Source organism: Schistocerca gregaria, chromosome 2 (assembly GCF_023897955.1).
Source record: "Schistocerca gregaria isolate iqSchGreg1 chromosome 2, iqSchGreg1.2, whole genome shotgun sequence".
In the NCBI taxonomy this organism is placed as follows: domain Eukaryota; kingdom Metazoa; phylum Arthropoda; class Insecta; order Orthoptera; family Acrididae; genus Schistocerca; species Schistocerca gregaria.
This window is the reverse complement of record NC_064921.1, coordinates 557,818,421-557,833,161: the sequence shown is the minus strand read 5'-3', so window position 1 is coordinate 557,833,161 and position 14,741 is coordinate 557,818,421.

Genomic DNA, 14,741 nt, shown 5'->3' with positions numbered 1-14,741 from the left:
TGGACCGAAAGATTTCTCAGCTTTTCCAATTGCGGCTGCTCTAGCAGGTGCAGCTCGAAAGAAACAACATCTATCTGCCTAACAGGCTTTACAGTATTAGTAACTGTTAGAAATGAGAACGGATTGTGGAGGGGGGGGGGGGGGTTGGTTAATAAGAGTACGCGTGTAGTCTTTCCTGTCATCTTACAGCGCACTAAGTAAATTGAAGGTGGAGAGGGGAAAAAAGGAAAGGAAATGGAGGGTATCACTGCTCCCAGTAGCATTGGGGTATTAGGCGGAATCGGCAGCGATGAGTGAAACTGTATAGCGTACTGGGATCCGATGCCACTGCTCCATCCGGGACACAGCGATTTGCCCCTGCGCGTACAATGTAGGCACGCCCCACAGTTGATCGACACTGCTATCGACCGCCACCCATCCGTAGTCTCTCCCCACTTTTTCCGAGATCGCTGCTCTGAGATTCCCACAGGAGGTCTGCCGTATCCCCACTGAAGCAGGTTGTCCAAAAGAACAGATACCACGCTGAATCCGCAGCTGTGATACGTTATGTGTAAATTTAAGGTGGTGAGGGGAAGAAAGGAGAGAGGAGAGGAGGAAGAGAGAAAGTCATTCTCGAAAAATATGCAACTTCCACCAGACATGATTTGGTATTCATACAGAAGTAGATTCAATTACAACTTACTCTTAGCCAATGTGTCACACAGTTAATAAAAAATCACCAATGGCTGTCATTGCTTGACTAATCTGTTTTTCGTACCACGGTTTGTTCCTCACGGCGCGGTGATTTTTCTTTTATTTATTTTTTTTTTTTGCAAAAAATTTATTTTCTAGTGCACACCTAGATAGTGCTTATTACTTACGATATACAACTTAAAGATTACATTATTTTACACAATAACTTATATTTACCTGCTACAGCCAATAAATCTGGCGGAGCTCTTTAACATTAGGCGACGGCCTTGCAGCAGTGGATACACCGGTTCCCGTGAGATCACCGAAGTTAAGCGATGTCGGGTGTGGCCTTCACTTGCATAGGTGACCATCCAGCCGCTTTGCGCTGTTGCCATTTTTCGGGGTGTACTCAAACTCGTGATGCCAATTGAGGAGCTACACGACCGATCAGTAGCGGCTCCGGTCAAAGAAATCCATCGTAACGACCGGGAGAGCGATGTGCTGACCACACGCCCCTCCTATCAGCATCCTCATCACGGCGGTCGGATGGTCCCGATGGGCCTCTTATGGCCTGAAGACGGAGTGCTCTTTAACCTTATATATGATGGCGACGCTATAGAAGCAACAACTGAATTTAGTTCTCCGTTGTCGATTAGTGTTGCAAATGCAGAAGAAACGCCACTGCGAACTCTTACCAAACCCAACCTTACCCTATGCGTATAGCTTCAGCATCGGTTTTCTCGGAAATTAGGGACCGTTTCATGAAAAGGCGCTAGCCAGTTTCTCAGGACAGGCGCCTTTACAATGCACCTAAGATTCGCGACATCCATGATTAATCGCCTTGTAACTGTGTACAGTTATCACTATTCGCTTTCTGTTGGATTTCATCGTAGTCGTGGAGAAGGGGCAAACGGAATTAATTCGAGAAGTACACATTTCACAACCTGGCGAAACACGTGGAGAAATTTTTGGAGGGCTTAGTGGATTATAGGAAGAAAAATATTATAACAATAAATACGCTTTGTGAAAAACGAGTATTCTATTGACAACAACACTTGCGGATTCCGAGATGAAAAGCAGCTTGTACAAAATAATTAAAAATGTAATGGAAAACATGTTATATCGTTTGATTAACTGATCGGCAACAACTTAGTGGTATCAACCCTTAGGATACCTTATCGCTGTAACTTAAGGTGAATGACAAATTAAATTTAACCGTGAGGAAGGTAAATGCTACATTGTAATCCTAAGAAAATATGATTTACACACAAAGAGGATTACCTCGATCAATTCTTGAGGAAATTCGCCAGACTGAGACTCTTACCCCCTGGATTAAAGGATGAGGCAGAGATGAAAAAAAGAGGGTTTGCGACCATTTCCAAAGTTTATTTACATAGCGCGAGAACGTCAGAGAAATGCTCAACATAAATCTTGAGCGCTGCTAGAAATGCACAACGAATAGTCTTACTTTCAAATCCGCCAAATGACCACGAGGGTGTATTAACAGAAATTCGTCCTCATACAGACGAGAACATATAGCCTTTAATTGGAAGAGAGAGGAGAGGAGAGAAAGTCATTCTTGAAAAACATGCACCTCTCACCGTACACGATCTGGTATTTGGTGAAATACGGAAGTAGATATGAGCGATAAACTACCCGATATTCTGAAACTAGAATGTAGGCTAATGGGGCGAACAGGCACGTATAATCTAACAAGAATCTAGCCCATTGGGCAAACAGGCCCCTAATAACATCGATCCAGAGTCTAACTGGTTCACTCGTTCATTCGTTGCATGATAAGCACTCTGAAATTGCGTAAATGTTCAGACCAACCGAAGTTAAAACAGGTTAAACAAGTGACAATGCGGTTAAGCGGCTGTTATGTCGCCAGTGGAAGTAAGTAAAGAAATAGTCATTTGTGACACAAAAGGCTAAAATTATTTTTTTTACCGAGCCCGATTTCAGATATGTTATTGTTTTTCGTAAAAAATTTCCTTGACCGTTTTTATGACTTCATACACAGGACCACGAACAGCTTCTTTCCCAGATCCTAGCCGATAACCACGTCTGCATTGAACCCCCTGTTTGTGACCTGATAAAGTACCTAAACAAACAAAAAAGTAATCTTCGATTCCGCTAAAAAAAATTTTGTTAACAGCAAAAATTCTCTCTTTAGGATGCAGTTCATCTTTCGCTGTAGTAATACCGAGAATCTCAGATACCCTCACTAGCGTGATTACTGTTTTGAACGTAGGACTGCCATGCCGACGTGTTATTAAGCTTAGTGCTCGCATTGTTTTACACGTTCTATGTTAACTTTTAGTGTCTAAGTGTGGTTTTCGTTTATTTAAATTCTGACTTTTATAGTCTACATCAACCATTTGGTAGTAAGATGTCAGACACATTGAGAATGAATCATTAAATCTGAAATAACAAAGACGAAGCAGAAAAGAAATTATAAGTTAATAATAATGGATTTCATACGACCTTTGGCTTACTACCATCACGTGTGCAGTCTGTAAAAAGTTGGTACGCCTCTTTTGGGCGGTGTGCGATTCAGTCTATGGAATATTGATATGAACCCTCCATCACTGATATTACATTAAAGTCTCTTGGGATCAATATTCGTTATCTGACGATCAATTCGATAGACCAGGTGATAATAAAGGGGTAAGTAAACTGTCATGAGGCAGTATAAAAAGTGAGAAGATTACCATAGCGTGTGCCGATTAAATTAAACTGCCGTCCAGAACAAGATCTGGTGTTTAGTGGGTCTTCTGGCTTCTGGGAGAGTAGTTTTAGGTGTAGTACATCTCACAGACGGTAAGTCACCTAACACCTGCAGAACAAAATGAGATGTGGCCATGGTATGACGTTATAATAAGTTATTTTGGGGGTTTATCCTTTGTCTGTAGAAAAGCGGCATACCTGAGCATTAACCGCTGTTATGCTTTCCTTTTTACAAGCTGTGAAGATATCCACGTGGTGTTTAATAAGTCAAGTAGTCTTCGTTTAGCTGTTAATAGTCTGGAGAAGCTCCCTAGTTTTGTGATACTTTTCGTAACGTTGCTCCTTGCATGCAATTTATGTGTTCTCGTGGTACCAGCTCCCTAATGTGTCCTACGATTACTCCTCCAGTGTTTAGAGCATTTCCGCTCATAGCGTCACTGAAAGCACGCTCTCCTGTGATGGAGTACGTGAGTAACCATGTGTAATTGTGAAATTAGATACTATAATCGGAAGATTTCCATACATCGGACTGCATCTCAACATTCGATCCCAATGAAATCAAGCACATATTTATTCAATTAAATTAAGTTACGCTGTAGGGCGAATTTAATCTTACTTTGTATTCAGTGTTGGGCACGCCAAACGGCAAGACAAATTACACGTGCATATCACAAATGTCAGTAAAATCAAGTCGTTATAGATCTGCCTTTTAATGCTCACCAATCCCAGTCTAGTACGCTTGTTCGTTTACGTTCTTTGAGACTTTCAGGAACTGAAGAACGGATGAAGATGAGCCACGTTTTGGGTCTTTACGGACAGAAAGTTGTTCCCTCTCTTGGTCTGATTAAATTTAAAGAAAATTTATCGAGAATTCTTCCTAAGAGAAATCTGTGTCCCATCCTTTGCTATCCTATGTAAAGTCGTTATCCGTTACCATTTAAATATTCATAGGAACGTAGATACACTCACACACACATGAAAAGAAGAGGGGGATACCTTTAGTGCTTTAGATATCTAATCTAAATCACACTGATACCACCGGCCGGTGTGGCCGAGCGGCTCTAGGCACTACAGTCTGGAACCGCGTGACCGCTACGGTCGCAGGTTCGAATCCTACCTCGGGCGTGGATGTGTGTGCTGTTCTTAGGTTAGTTAGGTTTAAGTAGCTGTAAGTTCTAGGGGACTGATGACCTCAGAAGTTAAGTCCCATAGTACTCAGAGCCATTTGAACCACAATGTGACCTCTCTGACGGTCGTCAAGCAACGTTTCGCTAGGCGTCCCTGCAATCGAGCAGCTCCGGCAGCTGTTATGTGGGACTTGATGGCTGCAAGCACCTTCTGGAATCTGGTCGTATTCTGAGCGGAAGTCTGCAATGAAAAATTCACTTGCAATTGCAAGATGGCCTTAGTTTCACCCTGCTGTTACTTGCAGATACACAGGCAAAGGGAAACGCTCGAAGCATATGGTCTTGTTTGGTATCTTATTCTACAGTGTAGGGTGTTTGTACTCTTTGCTCCAGTTGACTGACTTTCTAAGACGCGTTTACTGGTAGTTGGGGTTGTGAATTTTATTTTAAGTTATGCTTCTGTGCCCGCGTCGCTTTTGCTCCTTGAACATTGTGGGTCAACTACGAAAACTGTGCGTTGTGTCCTTAATACGGGCTCAGCTTGCAAACAAGTTCAATTTTCTTTTCTTAATTGGGCCCACTGCAGTGTTCTGGTACTAATGGTATTTACATATCTTTTATTAAATTTACGTGAGTGTCGTTTTTATATCTTACTAAGACCTTAACTGTTTATGTCAGAAGCATTCTGTTAGTTACAGCCAACAGGTGTTTCTTTTGGACTTACCAATATGTCTCCTTTGTCGCTGCCCATTTGTTTGATGCCGTCCTTACTTAGCTGGAGCTGTGTGGGGTTGAGGCATAATTACTTGTAATTGCTAACTACGTGGGACTGAGGTCAGTTTGGCGTAAGTTAATGGCTGGTGCCCACTTCTACATGTTTTATCATTGCCCACTTCTTTTAAGGTGTGAGTTTTTCGTTTTAAGTTATTCATTGGTCTCGATGCAATTGACATTAATAGTTCCTTTTCTTTCCTTCCTCCCCCATCCACCTTCAACACAGCCAATAGCGCCCATGACTTGCTACTAAAATCAGTTGGGATCTGAGTCGTGAATCATACGAGGGGTGTTCAAAAGAAAAGGTACGAAACAACATTGACGCTATAATTGAAGTCTTTGTTTAAAAGCTGTGACCAGAGGCCTATTACTTTCGTCATCCGAGGCTTTGTTTTTCTTTTTTTGCCAGCGGACCCACCATATGGAATAAGTAGGTCGACATGGCCGCGCTATAGGACGTATGCTCAAACTGACTCGACTTGGCCATTACACTTTGCGTGACGTTGGACACCTGAGGACGCGCATTATCGTGCAACAAAATCACTCGCTACGTGAACAGACGAGGCCGTTTCGTCTTGACAGACTTGGGTAGTCTACAGAGTAAACGTCACCGGTTATGATTTTTCCATGCTTAAGGAATTCGATAACTGTACGGCCTCGGACGTCGAAAAACGATGAGCATCATCTTGCTTTCTGAGGGCATAGCTTTGGATTTCTTAGGGGGAGGTGACTATGCTTGTTACCAGTGCATGGATGTCTCAATACGTTATTTCGAAGCAGCAAATGCGTATTTAAACCTGTTCTGTCATTACAATGATTCACACGTTTTCATTTGAACACCGTTGTGTTTTGATCATAAGCCACTGTTGTAGCGTTTCGTATTTGTGGCTCACCGTCTGGTCCGAGTCGACGGCAAAAAGTCCTTCTATGTTAGCTTCAATTGTAGGTAATTTGCGAATGAAGATATTTTCATGTTAGGTTTAGTTCATTTGTCTTCGTCACATACTGGTGAAGCAGAGTCACTGGTGAGCTTAAAAGCAGCTGATGTTGAACTGCACAATTTCAAATTGCTAATTTTTATTATCTACCTGACTGTTAATGTAAATGTTCTCTTACCTACTAGCGGTGTGCTAAAACAATAAAGTACATGGTTGGTATTTATAAATAAACGTATTTTCTGGTACAGATTATATTGGGTTGTTTACCCGGCACATTAACTCTCACAGCTTCTAGGTAGCTATGCTGTTTCAAATAAGAACCAATGCGTGTCTCAAAAAGAACGGCATTTTGAAAAGCCAGCTATTTTTAGTTTTTCTTGTTCGAAACTTCGTTTTTGCATGTTTTGTTATCAGTAATCACTTAGGTTATATTCTGATACTGTGTTTTGTTTTCCAGGTCAGTGCTTGTGGAGTATCGGCATGGAAATCTGCAGTACGGAACAGCGAGTGTTTATTGAGAACTCACTTCAAGAATGTTGAAAGTTTCTCGGAAACTGTTCTACAACTCCATTCCATTCTTGGACACAACAGTGCACCAAATGAATTCACTGTTAGCAGGTTGATCAAGAAATTTGAAAAGACCGGTTCAACAGTAGACGTCAAAAGTCCTGGACGTCCTTGAAGTTATCGGAGTGAGGCAAATGTTCTTGCTGTGCGTGCGAAAATCATGGCTCCGTCGTGCTGAAGAAATGCACATGTGTCTAGCAGCAAAGGAAAGAATCTTAATAAAAGATTTGCACTTACACCCGTACAGAGTTTAGTTAACACTGGGACTTATACCACCGGATCATGGGAAACGACGGCAGTTTGTCCACCCTGGAAAGGGAACCAGAGAGCCATCATTTTCTCAGCTGAAGTTCACTTCCATTTGAATGGCTTTGCGCACAAGCTTAATTGCCGAATCTGGGCATAAGAGAACCCACGAGTAATTCACGAAAAGACTTGCATCATCATCGAGATACAGAATTTGCAGTGGGGGGCTTAATCATGTCGACGTGTCCTCGACGAAACGTGATGATTAATTTCATGGACCGAGTGAACGCGTGTAGGGCTAGTTGGGGAGAGGGGAGGTTTCACGTTTAAACCTCCACATCTTCAGAAGAGAATGAAGTTTTCTATTTGCTTCTTCCAAACAAATACTTTTGATTTACAGTATCTCAAAATCTGGTGTTCTTTTTAAGAAACCTTTTACAGCCAGTGACGTATGTCGAATTTTGTTTGAAACGCTTGATCCGATTTTGCAACATGTAGACTCTCACACAAGGATCATACTTCATATTATTTTGTAAAAATATACCACAATTCTTCTCCATGACTTTCCCGTATCTCACAAAATTTATTGGTGAAGAAGATATTGAGAATACCTGTTGATTTTCTTTCTTAATTTTGAGGTCTGCCATTTCCCTTTATGAGGAGATATTACTCCAACGGATTTTTTAACTTACACTTTTAAATATCGTCTTTTTAACTGGTAATGTTTTTAATCTTTGACTGGACCAACTCGGATCATGGTAAATTTTCAGTTCCTCTTCTCCTTTTCCAGTACGCCTTAATCTTCTACCCATGTTGACTACAGTCACCTACCCCTTTCATGTGGAGTAGAAACGCTGCTGCAACACACAGGTACCATAATTTTTCTATATTATGCAAATAAATACTACATACAATAATTAAATGAGTGCTGGACCCGCCTTTGGAAGAAACCGAGTTCTATAGACACTGCAATTGGTCCGATTATCTGAACCTTCTCTGAAGTATTTTGGATATTTATAGTACTTACGACTCATATGGGACTCTTTTTCTTTCCTTTCCTCAATGAGTAGATTTTCTAAATTCTGGAGAGTATGGTGCAGAAGAAAAAGATTAAAAGTTTCTGCAGCTAATGCACAATTTGCTGAAGCTTTCTTGTAAGAAATAGCTACAGAATCTAGGACGTCTCAGCTTGTAAAAGCCGAAATGTTACTGTGAGATAAAAATCGGGTTGTTCGTTAGCTATATACTTCGACTTGTTGTAACGGAAAACAAAATTTTTCGAATGTATTGAAAACGTAAAACTGCGTTACACTGTTCAAAATTTGAAGTATGTTCGCCATGATGTTACGAACTACATTACCAGCTGTTTGCATTAAACACTGTAAAATGAATTAGATATACTAAAATGTCTCACTCATTCAAGAGCAAAAGATGGCACACGCATTGCAACTTACCAGCAATGCGCACTTGCTCGGTATCAAATGAATGTTGGCTGGAAATTAATTAATTAAAAACATAATCTTCTGTGGTGTAAGAAATAACGGCTACGTGCATTTCGAGAATTTATCATCCTATATAACTTGCCTGCAACTGAAATTTTTCTACCTTACTTTCTGCCGTCGCACGCCATCTGATAACTGATGCTTAATTTTTTTTTTCTGTCTCCACGTCAAGAAGTAGAGAGGGCTGTTCCAGATGCGTCTCGTTACAGAATAGTCATTTTATCCAGGCACTTAGCAGACAATCTGCCAGAGAGGCAGGTGGCCAATCCCGGTTCGTGCCTTCACCTTACTTTTGTTGAGGAGGTTCTCCCAATCAGAAGTTTAAACTTTGAGTACGCGCATGAAGTATGTACACAACGTGTAGATAGATCTACGTGTTATTCAGTGAAGCGAAATGTGGATAACTGGAGCTTACACTTCTAGTGACATTATATCGTAGGTATTTCAGAAAAAGTCTGCCAGAAATTTCATCTTGAGCAAGGAAATACTCTGTCGGAAAAAATAGTACACGCTTTTGCAGATTTTCAGTTCACTCAACATTCACTGGTGCAACAGTCAATATGCATTACACGAAATCATTACATTTACAGATAAATTATGAGGTACCAGGTATCGGCGCAAACACCGATATTAGTATGTAGTCCACGAGCGGCAACGTGGATGCTGACTGACACCCAGTCAATCGTATAGATGGCGAATATTCTAATGTAATAAGTTATTCCCCGCCTGCTCGGTGTATTCACATAGTTATCTGAGAGTTGTTGGTTGACAAGTCGTATGAGTCACTTCTCCTCCCATCATATCTCACCCCTGCTCGATTGGAAACAAGTCCAGGGAGACTGTGCAAGTCTTACAGAGCGCGTTGAGTTTCACGGGCAGAGTGCGACGAGCATTATCCTGTTGTAACAACACCTTCCTGTTGCAAGAACAGCAAAAACACGGTATGTTAGCGTTCTGCACGTAACAGGCACTGGTTAGCGCCCCCTCCAGAGATACCAAAGGCGAAGAGAGTTGTAGTTTATCAAACCCCAGAACTTGAGGCCTAGGATTGGGGCCAGAGTGTCTTCGACAACTGCACTCTATGAGGCAGAACTCACCAGGTCTACGTCGCAATTGCTAACGACCATCACTTGTGTGTGGGCAGAATCCGCTTTCATCGCCGAAGAGCACGGCGCGCCACTCCTCCTTCCAAGAGAGCCTCCGACGGCAACAGTCGATCTTTGCACGTCGCTGCTAAGGCGTGAGTGGAAAACGGGCTAGAGGTGTGCGTCCCTGTAATCCCACTGCTGCTAACCAGTTCGCAACAGTTTGTGCTGGCACATCTGGACTCAAAAGCCCTCTTTTCTGTGTTGTGGTAGCCTTACGATCAGCCACTGTTGCCCTTACAATACGACGATCCTGGCGGGCGTCTGTGCTGCGTGGTTGTCCAGAACCTCGTCTACGGTTGCGAGAATGTTCAAGTGACCAATTATACCAGCATCGTCGCACAACTGACTCAACACGATCAACATACGTGGCACCGCTGCACAACTGTCGCAGCACGTTCAACTTTTGTGGCAAATGTGCGAAAGGACCAGCCCGCCACTCGGAAGGTCACAATTTGATCTCTTTTGAACTCCTTCAGTTGGCTGTAGGAAACCGAAGAGTGCGTCTCCGTGGCGTGGTTGTCTGCTCGGTACACACGTCTTCACTATATTGCGCCTACTATCTTTGAACATTCAGTATTAAAGGGTACAAACAGGTGGTGTTCTAGAACCTATGCCACTACACTCTTTGTTGGCGGACGACGCTGAAACCGTTTGCAGGACATCTACTATCTCACATGTGTCGCCCTCATCGAATCAAAGTCGATGTCTTTCCTGGTGTACTATTTATTTTTTTAGGCAGTGTAGTCTTTCCCTTCGCTACCTCTTCCCCACTAGTGACCATGATCTGGGCTGGTGGCTGTCCGAAAATTGTTTTTTGTTAAGCTGTGTTTCGTGGTTTTCTATTTTCCTTCCTATTTCGTAAACAGTAGCAATACTTTAGGGAAAAGTTCTGGCGAAATGTTCTCGCAGACATCTAATCTCTATCGTAACCAAGTAACAGACGAAAAGATACTGTCAGTTAGCAGTGGATGAAACGAAACGTGTGCTGTAACGAAATACGCATTCCATAAGTTACTTATTAGTACCAGTACAAATAAGCTAATTACACAGTAGCTTCTGATTACTTACGCAGTCATATAAAAATTTGACTCATGTTATTGATAAAGTATCATTTCAGTGGAAAGATGTGACGATTTAATATATGACTCGAGTCTCATACAGCTAGTCCCAGTTGCAATAATGACATAACTGCATTCATGAAGCATTTTTTAGAACAGTACACTATTCTGCTCTAGAACAAATAATCATTAATCTTTGTCGTGCATGTTCTTCTCAGTAGTGGGCTGTTATAGCGCTAACAGTCACTTGCTGTCTATGAAATGTTGATGCAAAATAATGTCACGGTTTACCTATTATTTACGTGGCACCCATTGGACAGTTTCATGAGTCGTAGTACTCACTTCGGGTGACTGATGCCAGAAGACAAATCAGCTTCACCTGAGTGTCTCTAACACAGCTGGCTCTTCTCAACTTATCTCTCCAAGTGAATTCGCGGAATCTCAAAAACACATTGCAATTTATACATCGTCTTGACAGATTTATGTGACCACCTGAATATCGACCTTCTGCACCGTGGAGTGCTGCGAAACCCAGAGGAAGAGAGTCAGTGAGATACGGGTTCGTGGCGACTACACTGTCGTGGCCAGTTGCGATGGGTTGAGGATCCATGATGAGTACAGCCCGATCTAGATCGTCCCACAGAATTAGGTTTAAATCCATTGATTGTAACGAAGAGGGAAATACGGCTTACTCATTCTCGTACTATTCGAACCACACACATTGTGAGCTGTGTCACACATAGCATTGTCCTGCTGATAGATGCCGTCTCCACTTGCATGTCGGGCTGGATGTGATGAGCAAGGGTAGATGCACACTTGTGTTAACTAATTGTGACTTTCAGAATGAAGTGGTCACCCAGGGAATTCTCCGAGAGCATCCCCCAGACCATAACACTCCCTCGTCTGCCCTGGCTCCTTCCGATAACTGTTGCAGTTTGTTTGCTTTCAGACATTTCGCCGGCCGCTGCGGCCGAGAGGTTCTAGGAGCTTCAGTCCGGAACCGCATGACTGCTACGGTTGTAGGTTCGAATCCTGCATCGGGCACGGATGTGTGTGATTATGTGAGTTAGGTTTAAGTAGTTCTAAGTTCTAGTGGACTGGTGACCTCAGATGTTAAGTCCCATAGTGGTCAGAGCCATTAGAACCATCAGACATTTCACGCAGTAAACGTCAACATCCATCTGTCCGACGGAGGATAAAACGTGATTTATCTGAAAGCGCCACCTCTCGTCAGTCAGCAGAAGTCCATATACGGTACTGTCGTGTAAATTCCCCTCTTCTTCGCCGATGACCAGCAGTCAGCCTAGGAGCCATGAACCAGGAGGAGGACCTTACGCATGTGACAAACCTTGCATTTCCCTTATGTTTTCGTCTTCTTTGAAGGCAAAGAGAGAAGATGAAGCGGTAGCCCATCATAGAGCCTATGCCTACCGTCATGTATTTTTTGACTTTCAGTTGTTAAAAAACAGGATTTTTTCTGGTACCAGTAGGAGGAAGGAAGGATTCGCGCTCAGCTAGTGAACGAGTGAGAAGCACGCCATTTCATTTTTTTAGCGAGTAATTGTAGACCGCCATTTTGCGGTCGCTATGAATAAGTGAGGAGTATGTATTTCATATGTGCACCGTTTAGAAAAATACAGTATTGTTTTATTAACAGATAGGTCGTGTGAGTTGTTATTTCAAATAGCACAATAAATACAAGAACTGAAGCCCAACTGTGTACTTTGTAAAACTACGAAGATCCGATAAGCTTTATGGGAACACGGTCAAGACTTCAAAGGTGAACACGACGACCAAACGTAGCATTATAAAGAATGGTAAGCACAAATCTACAGCGGAGAAAGAAACTACTTCGCCCTGCAAAACAATATGAACTAATACGAACTTATTTCCAGGCATAGCTCAGCTTATTGTGCTTGTCATTCATGCCGAAGAATTAACCTCAGTAATTCAATACATTTTAAAAAGCCACGCATTTCAACATTTTATTATCATCTATTCCATTAAGCCGAACGGTCGATCAGGAGACACTTTTAGTATCCCCTTGGTACAACTGGCCAATTAGTTACTTAATTGTTGTATGTCTATTCCCCCGTACACATTTTCCTAGCTCTTATTCGCCTCCGCCATCTGTGTCCCTTAGTAAACTACATTTGCCTCGGCGCCGGTTTTGCATAGCACCAGTTTCTCATGCACGGTATACTTTAATCAAGGCTTCACGTGAACAGATTGTAAACCTAGCAGTTTCGAAAGTACTTCCATCTTTGACTCAAGCCGATAACCATGGCCTTTTGGACGTCAGACACATCGCTCCGACGACGAATGCACAGATTCTCGTGTCTCCGCAACGCACTTTGTACCCTTCCACTGTTCCATCTGGCGTCTGCGAGTGTTGTTGTAAGTTGATGGTCGGCCGCTGTGACTGAGCGGTTCTAGGAGCTTCAGTCCCGAACCGCGCTGCTGCTACGGTCGCAGGTTCGAACCCTGCCTCGAGCATGGATGTGTGTATGCCCTTAGGTTAGTTAGGTTTAAGTAGTTCTAAGTCTAAGTGACTGGTGACTTCAGATGCCAAGTCCCCTAGTGCTTAGAGCGATTTGAACTCTTTTTTATTTATTTATTTTTGAATGTTGATGTCGAACACAGGCGGCGGTCACATTAATGTGACAGGGTCGTTTACACTGGACAATTCGGCGAGCCTTCTCGTCGCACCTTGTGTATTACCACACTGAAGGAGGCAAGACTCGGTGACAGGATAATTTGCCGGGTATGAGCGCTGCGCATGCAGTTCACAGCGGCCGAGATACGCGGTGCTCGCCCGGCGCGTCGCATCCCAGTGCCGAGGGCCTCTCCGCTCATCAGATAGCGGGCAGCGCCGTGTTTCAGGAACGCATTTCGCGGGCGCGGGCGTTGTGAATGCTAAGCACCGGGCCAGGCGGCCCGCGGCCCCGCTCATCGGCCGCGCCGGCGGCCGCATTCCGCTGCGGCGGCCCGACCTGCCAGATGACGAGATACACACACAGGTGCTCCGCCTCGACCCGCCCGCGCACGTGCTGCTCTGCCGCGTGCTGCCATCCACAGGCCGTCCTCCGTTACCACACGCGCCGTCGCGTCAGCTGCGCGCTACCCTGTTTTTTGGGTCAGTCAAGACGCCGCACGCGCTCCGGAAATGCTCCTCCATTGCTACATGTCACCAATCTATTCTTCGACCAGAAGATACGAACTCAGTTCCTATATCTGTATCTGCTAAGTCGACACTTGTCTCCCGATTGCTATGCTACCTCACTTTCCTAAGGAACATGCTATGCTGAATAATTGCTGCATTTTCCCCTGCTTCAGTCTTCTCACGCATGGAAACGTCTCGTCAGTTTTATAATATGAACTAGAAACACTTGAATCAGGTCATTAAAATGATCATCCGCCATATATCATATTACAATGAGGTGGACTATGTGCTTAGATACGAAAATTACGTGCTATCTCAGTGCAACGGTACGAAGTAGGAAAACGTGCCGGCCGTGGAGGCCTAATGGTTCTAGGCGCTTCAATCTGGAATCACACAACCTTTACGGTCGCAGGTTCGAATCCTGCCTCGGGCATGGATGTGTGTGACGTCCTTAGGTTAGTTAGGTTTAAGAAGTTCTAAGTTCTAGGGGACTGATGATCTCAGATGTTAAGTCTCATAGTGCTCAGAGCCATTTGAACCATTTTTTAGGAAGAGGTAACGTCATGTACTCGGTGGTTATAATTAAAGTGCAGCTATCCACAGAGGTCAAGTGTGGGGTGTAATTACAGTTTGGCTGCGAAATTTGGTAGACATTCTAATGAGTTAATAAAGAGCCGTTTAACGCTGGAAAAAATTAGTTTCAATTTTGGCCACCAGGTGTAAATGTATCACTGTGAATGCGAAAAAGTCGTACATTACAAAAATTTCCCACATATAATGCATTAAAAACGGACCGTGAGCAGGAAATATCAAACG